Source organism: Puma concolor, chromosome F2 (assembly GCF_028749965.1).
Source record: "Puma concolor isolate L17-30 chromosome F2, mPumCon1.1.hap2, whole genome shotgun sequence".
NCBI classification, from domain to species: domain Eukaryota; kingdom Metazoa; phylum Chordata; class Mammalia; order Carnivora; family Felidae; genus Puma; species Puma concolor.
In genome coordinates, this window is record NC_141684.1 from 8,617,886 (window position 1) to 8,630,634 (window position 12,749).

Consider the following 12,749-nt stretch of genomic DNA (forward strand, 5'->3'; position numbering starts at 1 on the left):
GTGAGAGCTTCTAAGGGATCTGGAGCCAGCCGAGCTTCCCCTCCCCTGTCTGGCAACTCCAAAGACAACCATGGGGGAGGGGAAGGGGGAAAAAAAAAGTTAGAGAGGGAGGGAGCCAAACCATAAGAGACTCTTAAAAACTGAGAACAAACTGAGGGTTGACAGGGAGTGGGAGGGAGGGGAAAGTGGGTCCTGACCCTGCTTAGTTACTTCCCAGCTGTCAATTTGTATCTTTTGTGCTTGTCCAAGGTCTTCTCTACACCCTCTCTACCCCCTTGACGGTTCCCTCCCAGGTAAACCCTGCCTTCCCAGTAAGAAGTTTTATAAAATAAAATAACTGTACTTCCCAGCCTCCCTCACGACCCTGGAGAAGTGGACGAGACTAGACTCCAATTTACAGACGGACGAAAGAGCACAAGGCGGAGAAAGGATGCGCCCCAGGTCAAACCACTGGCCCGCAAGGGACGGAGTTGGGGTCCGACCCCAAACCTCCGTGACCCGCAGCTCGGGCCACACTGGACGCTGGTCAAAGGGAAAGCTGACACAGGCCTCGCAGCACAGGCTCCGGGCCCCCAGTTACCACGATGCCTTGATGCCATGCCTGACCCTGCTCCCCGCATCTGCCCTGGTTACCCCTCGAGGCCCTGGGCTCAGCCTCCTGGACTGGAGCTACCAAGCTGACCCCTCGGCCCTACTCCTCACAGAAGACCGGGCTTTGTCTCCACGGGACAATTAGCAGGTACCGTGGGCAGCAGGCAGGATCAAAATGAGAGACCAGGACGAACCCCAGTTCCTGCTGTGTGACTAGCTAACGGGTCACTGGCTACACAGAGCCTCAATGTCCTCTTTGGAAAAAAAATAAAAGTTAACATTACTTTGGCTTGGCTTAAGGATTCAATGAGTTCATGTACAGAAAACACTAGGTCAGGGGCGCCTGGGTGGCTCAGTCGGCTCAGCATCCGACTTCGGCTCAGGTCATGATCTCGCAGTTCGTGGGTTCGAGCCCCGTGCCGGGCTCTGGGCTGACAGCTCGGAGCCTGGAGCCCGCGTCGGGTTCTGTGTCTCCCTCTCTCTGTGCCCCTCCCCTGCCCTCTCTCTCTCCTCCTCTCTCCCTCAAAAATAATAAATAAGCGTGAAAAAATTAAAAAAGAAAACACTAGGCCAGTATCTGGCATGCATAGGAGCTTAATACACGAGAGTGCCATACGCCTTCACTATAACGTGCTATTGCTCTGTCCTTGGGGGCAGGGATGGTTGAGAGGGGCGCTCCTCAGTGGGGCCCGCGGGCTGCCACCAACCCCCAAACTCCATTTCCCATCTGCAATAAGATAAGGGGCTTGCACCAGACGCAGATCCCCTAGTCCTCGGCCTGCCCTGCCCCAGGTCCTTCCCGGGCACAGCCGGGATGCATGCAGGAGGTGCTTAGCGCTGGCTGAGGGTTCTCCTCAGAATGCAGACCTGAAGGAAGCAGTGGAGATACAGCAGGTCCAGGCGGGGCCGAGGGCATTTCCTCTGCCTGTTGCCCAGCGGTGGGGGAGGGATCTGGGTGCCTGGCCCTTCCGCTGACCTTGATTTCCCTCTGGCTCTCTCTCCTCCACAGCATCTGGCTTCCATCACTGGACAGATGATATTGGGCCCCAGGCTCCTCGACCTCCCAAGGACCCTGAGCATCAATCGGACTTATCAGAATTGCTTATTCCGGCCCGAGTGACGTGCCAAGGAAGATGGGGAAGCAGCCTGGACCCAGTGGGAGGTCAGAGATCAAAGTGAGGACGTGGAACCCTGCCCGGGGCCGGGTCCAGCCAGCACCAAGGACTTGGGCCGTCTCAGGCCGGCTCAGCTGTCCCGAAGTCCTCCGAAACCTCCTGCCGCCTCCTGCCTCCTCATCCCAGTCTCTTTGCAAGGGCTGAGCCAGCGCTGAGCAAGTCAGATCTGCAACCTTCTTGAAAACAGAAAAGCCCTCGATAAGAGGCAGTTGTTTTCATCATTAGCATTATTATAAAAGAACGGGTGAGCTTGCCTCAGTGCTCAGAATGATCTCTCCAGATCCACGCCAGCCTTTCCACTATTTTCTGGAAGGATAAAGAGAAGGGCACGAGCCACTCACTCCGGACTCAGATGTGGAGCTCCAGCTTTAAAACCCCACCTGCCGAACCCTCTCAAACTCGCCGACACTGCACCTTGGTGTCCTGAACGTACAGAGGAAGATGATCAAATCCCACAGAACCCACGGAAGTCAGGGCTTTGCCCGTGTCTCAGAGCTTCCACGTGGCTGAGCTGAACTCAAAGCCAACTTGGGGTAGCCGCCATTTTGTGCCATTCCAAAGCCCAGCACTGGGTTCAGAACACCACACTGTGTGCACAGAATAAGTGCTAAAACCCAAGTCCCTCAGGAAAAACCTGAATCTGACCACAAATGAACTCAGGAGGCAGATATGTAGTGATACAGGACACCCGAGGAGGGGACCCCAGAGATGCCGTTGCCATACTTGAACTTAACCCAGAGCCCCTGTCCCCAGATGCCCACCACAGTCTCGGGGGAAACCAGCTCCCAGAAGCCACCCACAGCCAGCACCAAGGATGCACTTTAGAATCTAGGGGGCTGAGTTTTAGTTTTAGCAGCTTGACCAAGACATAATTTTCATACCGTACACTTCACCCAGGTAAATTATGCGACACAGCAGGTTTTAACGTATTTGGAGCTGTGCAGTCATCACCACGATCAGTTTTAAGAACATTTTTGCCACCCTTCAAAGCACTGGTATGCTTTAGCTACCACTCCACCCCCACCCACCCATCTCTCCCCACCTCAGGGAACTGATCATCTACTTTTATCCCTATTTATTTGCCCATTCTGGACACTTCATAAAAATGGCCTCATATGATACGTGGTCCGTCGTGACTGGCTCCTTCCACTCCGAGTCATGTCTTCATGATTCTTCCTTGTGTGCACGCGCCATGCACACAGTTGTAGCGGGCGTCAGCACCTCATCCCTCTTCGTGTCCTGATAATATTCCACGGCGCGGACGTCCCACATTTTATGCATCCATCATCAGCCAATGGACATTTCAGTTACTTTTACATTTTGACTATTACGAAGAATGCTGTTAGGAACACTCAAGAACAAGTCTTTGTGTGGCTATTAATTTCTTTTCTCCTGGGTGTACATCCAGGAGTGGAATCGCTGAGTCACGTGTGACTCTGTTTCACCTTTTGCAGAACTGCCACACCGTTTTCCACGGAGGCTGCGCGCACTGGCTGTGCGTGACCCCGTCCATTTCTCCTTATCCTGGCCCACACCTGTCACTGTCTGTATTTTCTATCATAATAATCCAACTGGACATGACGCAGTATCCCGTTGAAGGTTTGCTTTATATTACCCTCATGATGAAAGATGTTGACTGTCTTTTCATGTGCTTCTTGGCCTTTGTATATCTCCTTTGGAGAAAAATCTGTTTGGATGATTTTCCCACTTCCAAAAGAGAGATGTCTTTTTATTGTCGACTTGTAAGAGTTCTTGATATATTCTAGATGCAAGTACTTTCTAAGATATATATGATTTGCAGATCTGTTCTCCCATCTCATAGGCTATCTTCACTTTCTTAATGACCTTCACCAAGCGCGAAAGTTTTTAATTTTGAAGAAGTCAAAGTGCTTTTGGTTTCCTATCTAAGAATGCTTTGCCTAGGGAAACAAAAGCAAAAAATGAACTACTGGGACCTCATCAAGATAAAAAGCTTCAGCACAGTGAAGGAAACAATCAGCAAAACTAAAAGGCAACTGACAGAATGGGAGAGGATATTTTCAAATGAAATACCAGATAAAGGGTTAGTATCCAAAACCTGTAAACAACTTATCAAACTCAACACCCAAAAAAACAAATAATTCAGTGAAGAAATGAGCAAAAGACATGAATAGACACTTTTCCAAAGAAGATATCCAGATAACTAACAGATACATGAAAAGATGCTCAACATCACTCATCATGAGAGAAATACAAATCAAAACCATAATGAAATACCACCTCACACCTGTCAGAATGGCTAAAATTAACAACTCAGGCAACAGATGTTGGTGAGGATGCAGAGAAAGAGGAACGCTTTTGCACTGCTGGTGGGAATGCAAACTGGTGCGGCCACTCTGGAAAACAGTATGAAGGTTCCTCAAAAAATTAAAAATAGAACTACCCTATGACCCAACAATTGCACTACTAGGTATTTATCCAAAGGATACAGGAGTGCTGATTCAAAGGGGCACATGCACCCCAATGTTATAGCAGCATTATTGACAATAGCCAAAGTATGGAAAGAGCCCAAATGTCCATCAACTGATGAATGGATAAAGAAAATATGGTGTGTGCGTATATATATGGAATACACACACACTTCATTATATATATATGAAATGAAATGAAATCTTGCCATTTGCAACAACATGGATGGAACTAGAGTGTATTATACTAAGCAAAATAAGTCAGAGAAAGACAAATAATCATATGATTTCACTCATATGTGGCATTAAGATACAAAACAGATGAACATAAGGGAAGGGAAGCAAAAATAATAGAAAAACAGAGAGGAAGACAAACCATCAGAGATTCTTAAATACAGAAAACAAACTGAGAGTTGCTGGCAGGGTGTTGGGTGGGGGGATGGGCTAAATGGGTGATGGGCATTAACGAGGGCATTTGTGGGGATGAGCACTGGGTGTCAAATGTACGTGATGAATCACTAAATTCTACTCCTGAAATCATTATTATACTATATATTAACTAACTTGGATTTAAATTTTAAAAAAGGAAGGAAGGAAGGAAGGAAGGAAGGAAGGAAGGAAGGAAGGAAAGAAAGAAGGAAGGAAGGGAGGGACAGAGAGAGAGAAAGAGAGAGAGAGAAAGAGAGAGAGAGAAAGAGAAAGCAAGCAAGCAAGCAAGCAAGCAAGCTTTGCTTGAACTAAGGTCATGAAGATTTACTCCTATATTTCATTCTAAGACTTTTAGAGTTCCAACTCTTATATTTAAGTCTAACATCCACTTTGAGACAATTCTTATGTAGGATGTGAACAATGGGATACAACTTCCTACCTTTGCGTGTCGACATCCACTTGCCCCAGCATCTTTCATTGAAAAGAAAATTCTTTCCTCACCAAAGCATCTTTGAACGCTTGTTGACAATCCGTTGACCAAAAATGTGAGGATTTAACTGTAGACTCTCACTTCTATCCTTGTTTATCCTTGTGCCAGTACCACTTTGTCTTAAATTCTACAGGTTTGTAGTGTTGAGGAATTAGACAAGCCCAGTAGGCTGAGGTGTCTCAAATGACTTGGGAGCCTCCGATGTGCAAACCAAAACCTATGGTACAGCCAGTACACTCAAGTCCAAGAAAATGAAACCAAAGAACAACTGATCGCAGTCCACTAGACGTTCCCAAATGCGGCAACTGCTCAAGCTATTGCCAGTCACATAACTTGCTTGCTCTCTTCCATGCCTTCTCTGTAAAAACCCTCCCCTAGCTCCTGTCCAACCACTTTCTGTGGGGTGCCCCACCCAATTGGAATTGATGTTTGCTCAAAGAAACTCTTGAAAATTTTAATGCACTTCAGTTTATCTTTCAACGGCAGCAACCTTTGAAATTGAGAAATGTGAGTTATCTAACTTTGTTCTTTTTTTTTCTATTTTGTTTTGGCTGTGTTGGATCCCTTGAATTTCCATATCAATTTTACCATCAGCTTGTCAATGTCTGTAGCAAAGTCAGCTGGGATTGTGTTGAATGTATAGATTGATTTGAGGTGCGTTGCCATGTTAACAATATTAACTCTTCTGATCCTTGAATGTAGATTCTCTTCCCATATGTTTAGGTTTTCTTTGATTCCTTTCAACAGTATTTTGTAGTTCTCGGAGTGTAAGTTTTGTACTGATTTTGTCAAATTTATTCCTAGGTAGTTTATCCTTTTTGATGCTATCGTACATGGAATTGCTTTCCTAATTTCATTTCTGGAATGCTCATGGCTAGTGTAGAGAAACACAGGCTTCCCCCACTATCTGCAAGCAGAGTGTTCCAATGAAAACCTTCAGTAAGCCAAAATGGTGCAAAGCAAGGAAGCGATCACCATTAATTTATATGGAAAAACTTCGGAGCATCCCCAGACCCCAAAAACAACCCTCCTGGGCTGTTCTGATCGCTTAGGACCCATGTTGCTAAAGAATGCCCAAAGTAAATGGAGATGAAGCACCAATACAGACACAGGTCAAAGCTCTGGGGCTTGATGCAGAAGTACTTGGTGTAGTTCCCGGGAACAGTGCTGGCTGGTGCTGCTCTCAGAGTTCGGGGTGCCCTGCCTCCATAGCGGCTTGCTGCTTTTTCATAAAAGTGAAAATCCTCGTGAGCTTTCTTTCCGTTACCAAAATCGGTACCAATGTAGGTCTTTCATGAAAGCAAAGTGGTGTACTGTGAGCTTTTGAAAAGCGAGGGATACCTGTGCAATCAATCTTTTATATTAATCATACACTAGGCAAACCTGAAGCCATTTATTACTTCTTATAGTTTTTTAGTAGATTCATTAGGATTTTTATTTCCAAGTCATGTCATCTGCCAATAGAGATGGTTTTCTATCTTTCTTTCCAATCTGAATCTTTTTCTTTTCTTTTTTTTTTTTTTCGCCTAATTATCCTTGCTAGAGCCTCCAATACTATGTTGAATAGAAATGGTACAAATAGACACCCTTGTCTTGTTTCTGGTCTTGTTTCTGGTCACTTTCATCTTTCACCATTAAGTATGTTAGCTCTGGGTTTTTTTGTAGATGACAAAATTCTATTTCCAGTGTGTTGAGTGTTTTGATAATGAAGGGGTTTGGGCTTTTGTCAAATGCTTTTTCTGCATCTATTAAAGATGACTGTGTGGGTTTTGTCCATCAAATCGTCTCCAGATGTTGACAAATGTCCCCGGAGGGGCAGGGGGCAGAAATCAACCCCAACTGAGAACCAGTGCCTCCAACGACAACGGCGAGAATTCAGTGTTAGGGCACCCACTGTCTACTCCACCATCTGGGACATAATAGACACACAGTGGAAAGTGGGCTATTTTGACGATTATCCTTCCCCGGGATGCTAGGCAGGGCCTGGAGGGAAGTGTGTGTTTAATCAGGAGCTGCCCAGATGCCTGAGGGGGCTCCTTCGTGCCTTCAGCTATAGAAGCCTCACTGCTAGCCCAGATGACTCCAGACCCTGGACCCAGTGGAGACAAGTGGATTCAACCACCCACTGTGGCTTTCCGTTAAGGCCAAATGCTGCCAGGTCCTCCCCAAGGCCTGTTAAGAAAAAACCGAGATGGGCACTGCATCTTTGTGAGGACACTGCTGGCTCAGCAGCCCTTAGCTCTGGCCTGCCCTGGTGTTGGCTCAAAGGGGCTGGCTGATGGGCTCAACCCTGATGCTTGCAGTGTCCTTCACTGGGAAGGGATGGACTCCAGAGCATGGCCGCAAGAAAGCTCGGAGGTGGAATTTATCCAAACCCTAGATGCCAGGTGCTTTAAATGCAGCATCGCTGGTCCTCAAAGCAACCTTCGGAGGGGCCATTTATGACCGTTTTATTGATAAGAAAACTGAGGATCCTGGAGGCCAGGTGATGCCATAACAATAAATGACAGTGTGGGTAGTTAGAACCGACAGCCTTAATCCAATGCCTATAACATAACCACCACTAAACCACGTTGAATCACATGCACACACACACACACCACACCATATACTATGTAGGCACCCACACCACACATCACATGCACACGCAGACACACATCGCACCCCCCCCCCCCCACACACACATGCTGCATACATCACCTTCGCACATGCACGCACACATCTGCCGCTTCCTGGAAGTCTCTAACTCACGTCTTCTTGAGAGGCAGATCGGACAGGGTGTCCAGGCATCTCATGTTTAAATGGTGGCATTTGCAGACCTCTGTGTTCACCTACAGGTGCTCCCCCTCTGAATCCCTGTGTCTGACTCCGAACGGGTGCGTCCTGGGCCAGGGGAGAAGAAGGGGGCTCAGTCGGTCTCTGAGCAGGGGAGGCGCGAGCCAGGAAGGAAGGGCAGCTGCATGCACGGGACAGAGATGTGAAAGGGCAAGTGGCCGTCCCCTCACTCCTGCAGTCCTCTGCCTACATCGATATTCATTGAACGCCCACCATACCCTGGGGGTGCAGAGTAAGAGAAGACAAAGCCTCTGCCCACAGGGAGCTCTCGGGACAATGGGGACCCAGATGCCACAACTCAGCAGGAGACGATCTTCCAGGGTGACCGTGCGCCCGTGCTGTCCCAGCACGTGCCCAGCAGAGTCAGGGCTTTCCTCCCCACCAGCTTCCGGCTCACGGGGCAGTGCCCGGGCACCTTGCGGTTGCACCTCGCCTCTGCCAGGGGCCCCCGGGCCCACACGCCAAGCCCCGCAGGCGTCTGGTGGAAAGGGTCACAGTCGTGTGCCCGGTGCTTCTTTTCCAAGGCCTGGCATGCAGCAGGTAGCAACCGCTGAAGCATGTCACGCGGGAAAGAGAACCGGTCGCAGCTGGAAAGGGGGCTCTGCCCACAGGGTGGAGGGTGGGTTACAAGAGTCCACGCTGCCGGCAATGAGGCAGACGGAGAAAGTGCCGCTCGTGGGGGCGGACTTGGGCAGTGGGTGTGCACAAAGGCAGGGCTGCTTTAGAGAGATCTCTGGGGGTCGGAAGGCAAGCAGCCTGGTCTCTCCTGGAGGCAAAGGCCGCGTGCTCTGTGCCCATGTGACTGAGGTTCTCTGCTTTTGGAGAGGAAGGAACGAAGGAGTAATCGAACGTGCAGCTTTGCCTCTCTCCCTCTCTCTCTCTCAGAAATCAAGAGAAATGGACACACCCAAGGGTGGGTGACTGCATGAATGGAGAGACGAGTTACAGGTGCTTCAGTGTCAGAGCTAAAAAAGATATTAAAGGGCACCGGGTCCCAGGCTTCCCCACCGAGCCCCCTTGCCTGCTCACACCCGGCAGCTTGGCATTTATCTGTTGCCCGGGAGCCCGTTGTCTGAGCAAACTGCTTAGAAGGGGTTTTATTAACGCATAGGTCCTCTGACCTTCTCGTCCCACGGAGAGATAATGCGACCCGAAGCATCCCGGGCCACGCACGTATTCGAATCGACCTGTTTCTAAGGAACACCCTGGCCCGACTCTGTGCTGACTGTCAGGCTGGGGGCTGCAGTGAGGCGGTGGTGAATAAAACATCTCCCCTCTCCTCCCGGATCCCGCAGTCCAGTCGAAGATCTGGAATGCGTGTACTCATAACTAGGACACGGGAAGGAAGCGGCAAGAGGTTTCATAACAAAAGCCAATGCTCGTAATGGGCGTAAAACGATTCAGTTCCTGTTCTGACACTTTGCCTCGCACCAGCGTGCAGCGGAATGTTATTTTCACCCTTCTTTTGCTGCTCAGGAAAATGAGACTCTTATCTGAGATTTTGGAGGTCTCGGTGATGGAGCGGAGGTGGGACCCAGGGAACCCAGCCCCGGGACCTGTTTCTGTGATCAGCGGTCTTTCCCACTACATGGCAAACTGACGTTTACGTTTACAGAACACTCGTTCTGTGCCAACCACACTTCTGCGTGTACTTTAAACCCGTTCCGTCTTCAAGGTCCCTCTAGGAGGGAAAGTAGCAATACAGCCTCGTGAGTTGCGGTCCCGCTTCACGGGACCAGCTCCCAGTTCCAGCACTCACGAGGCATGTACCACTGGCCAAGTTTGTAACCTCCCCGTGCCTCAGTTGTCTCATCTGTAGTAAGGGAATAATAACACGCCAACGCTGAAGACTACTGCCAAGATCTAGTGAGTTAAGGCACGCGCGGCAGGTACAAAGGGCGAGTTTTTGTCATGGAGGGGAAAGCGAGCCTGACAAGGGCTGATTGAATTGCCGCCGTTTCACCGCGGGCAGGTGGCGAAGCCTACATTTCGGCTCGGCTACAATACTATGGTTTTAACCCATCTTGCAGACCAGAAGCCCATCTAATGGATGAGTGAGTGAGCGAGTGAGCGAGCAAGTGAAGGAAGAAGCTAAAAATAATTAGTTGGCAACTCTTACGGCCTGGACGATTTCACATTTGTTACTCCCCTTGACAATTAACTGCGTGAAGGTTAAGCGCGAGCATCCCTTTCAGAGATGAAAAAAAAGAGAGAGAGAAAAAAAAAACACAGACTGAGAAAAGAAAATCGCCCAAAGTCATGACAACCATCCCAACTCCCTACCTCGGTGGAAAAACTAGGATTCGATCCCAGGTCCTCGACACCAAGATTGATGTTTCTTTCTTTCTTTCTTTTTTTTTTTTTTTTTTTTAATGTTTATTTATTTTTGAGACAGAGAGAGGCAGAGCATGAGCAGGGGAGGGTCAGAGAGACAGGGGGAGACACAGAATCCTAAGCAGGCTCCGGGCTCTGAGCTGTCAGCACAGAGCCCAACGTAGGGCTCGAACTCACGGACCGTGAGATCATGACCTGAGCCGAAGTCGGACGCTTAACTGACTGAGTCACCCAGGCGCCCCTGATGTTTCTTTCTTGTACCAGACTAATCCAAGGACTGGAGTAAACCCAAAATGGATGATTCCATCTGCAAAACTCCATTCGAAGCCGTTAGACCAGGGAGGATTCCAGAGGTTATGTCCTGCTTGTGTTGATTTCCCATCAGATTGTGGGCCTTCGGGCACCCGAATTCGTTCTCATTTCCTATCCAATGAGCACAGTAACAGCCATATGACAGCATTTTGGGGAAGACCCGTCCAGGAACACCATCCGACCGGCCCTGCCCGGGACAGCGTGTGGCCACCGCCGAAACTGCAACATCGCTCTCGGGTTTCACAGTTTATAAGCTCAGATCCACGAGAAGCACCGTAGAAACCATCTCTCCCACATCCCCACCCTTTCAGCATCACATGGGGACTCAGTCACGGTCTCCTTCCAGCCCCTCAGGACCCCGTAAGGTAGGAAGAATCAGGGATTCTTGACGCCCATCCCACACGAGCAAGCTGAGACTCCGTGCGATTTTAGCGGGGTCCTACCTGGCCAGAGGCAGCTCGCCCCGGGGCCCGATGCTGGAAAGGGGGCGGCTTCAGACAGGCAGGCACACCCGAAACACAAGGTGTTCTGAGTCAGGCTCGCTTGCACCCACCAGGACAACAGGTATCAGATTCTTATCTGAAATTGTGTGCGTTCATCTCTGCGTTTAGGCTTCACGTCATTTGACTTCCAACCATTTAGGGTGAGCAATACGTTCTGGGCGGATGGGCATAGGTGGTGAGAGTCATCTGACCTGTTCTGCGGCTCGACGTAATCTGCACAGTCAGTGGTGAGGCGAGCCCATCGCAGCGGCCGGTGGCTGGGAAATCAAGCAGGAGCCCATGGCTCCCTCCAGCTCGGATTGTGGAATATTCATCTCCCCCGTTAATGGACCATGGCTGCCGGATCCAGGGAGCCCCGGAGCTGCCCAAGGCGATCTGGTTCCAAGAAAAGCAATTCTGCATCTGAAGAGTTGGCTCAGCCCTGACTTGCACCTGGAATTAGGGAAGACGCTTTTCGGAGGACAGATTTAAGTTGTCCACTGGGGGAGGGGGGGTTCTTGAACAGGAGCTCTGCCAATGTCGGCCCATTAAATGGACCATCCTTAATGCGTCTGCTCGTTCTGTGGGCATTCACCGGCCAGCTGTGCGTTCCGGGCTCTGATGGAGAATCTGAGCGTCCTCTTCTGGAGGATCCCCAAGCCCTGAGCCCCTTCCCACACCAGCCACTGCCCTCCCCTCCATCACCACCATGCGTGACGGGGAAATGAAAACCACCACAGGGGCCGAGCACTTTCTCTCTCTCCGCACCTGCTCTCCCTCTTGGGTCTCAGACCCTCAAGGGAGAGTGTCGGGAGCTCACTTTCTTTACCTTGTTACACATGTGACCAAAACATACGGCCAGCCTGTGAAGGTCAAAGACAACAGACACCTCAGAAACCATTCGTCCAGAGGCTCTCAGCCCCCGTGCGTGCCATGGACCCCCGTCCACTGCCTGAAACACCTGTGGACCCCTTCCCATAAAATAAAATGCACAGGATCAAAGAGAGGCCAATTATATTGCAATACAGCTGTCAAAGTAGTTTGCCAACAAATAGTAACACAGGGGCTCCCCTGGCACCGTATTCTACAACCAGGGCTGGCGGGGGGGCGTCTGAGAAGGACCGCCTCCTTGAAGGACTGGATTACCAAGTGGTGAGAGAGTCCCGGGCACTGCCCGCGAAAATAAAAGATGCATTGAGATAAAATAAAGATGAAATATAAAATGCATGAAATGCATTTATAAAATGAAAATAAAGATGCATTTCTGTTCCCATCTGTATGGGCTGAGCGGTGACCCCCAAAGAGATACATCCACATCCCAATGTCGGGACCCGGTGCCGGTGAATTTGTTTGGATAAAGAGTCTTTGCAGACGCAGTTAAGCTAAGGATCTCAAGATGAGACCTTCCGGGATCACGTGGGTGGGCCCTAGACCCAGTGACATGTGTCGTTGAGAGAGACAGAGGACAACAGTGGAGAAAGGGGGCGACCGCGTCAAGAGGGAGGCGGTGTGACGGCGAGGGAAGTGGTGTGGCCGCCAGCCAAGGAACACCCGAAGCCACCAGGCCCTTGGGGGGAGAGCCACGGGCACACCGCACCCAGATTCCAGGCTTCTCAGCCCAGGACCGTGTGAGAAGTTGTGTGCCAGCCAGTGC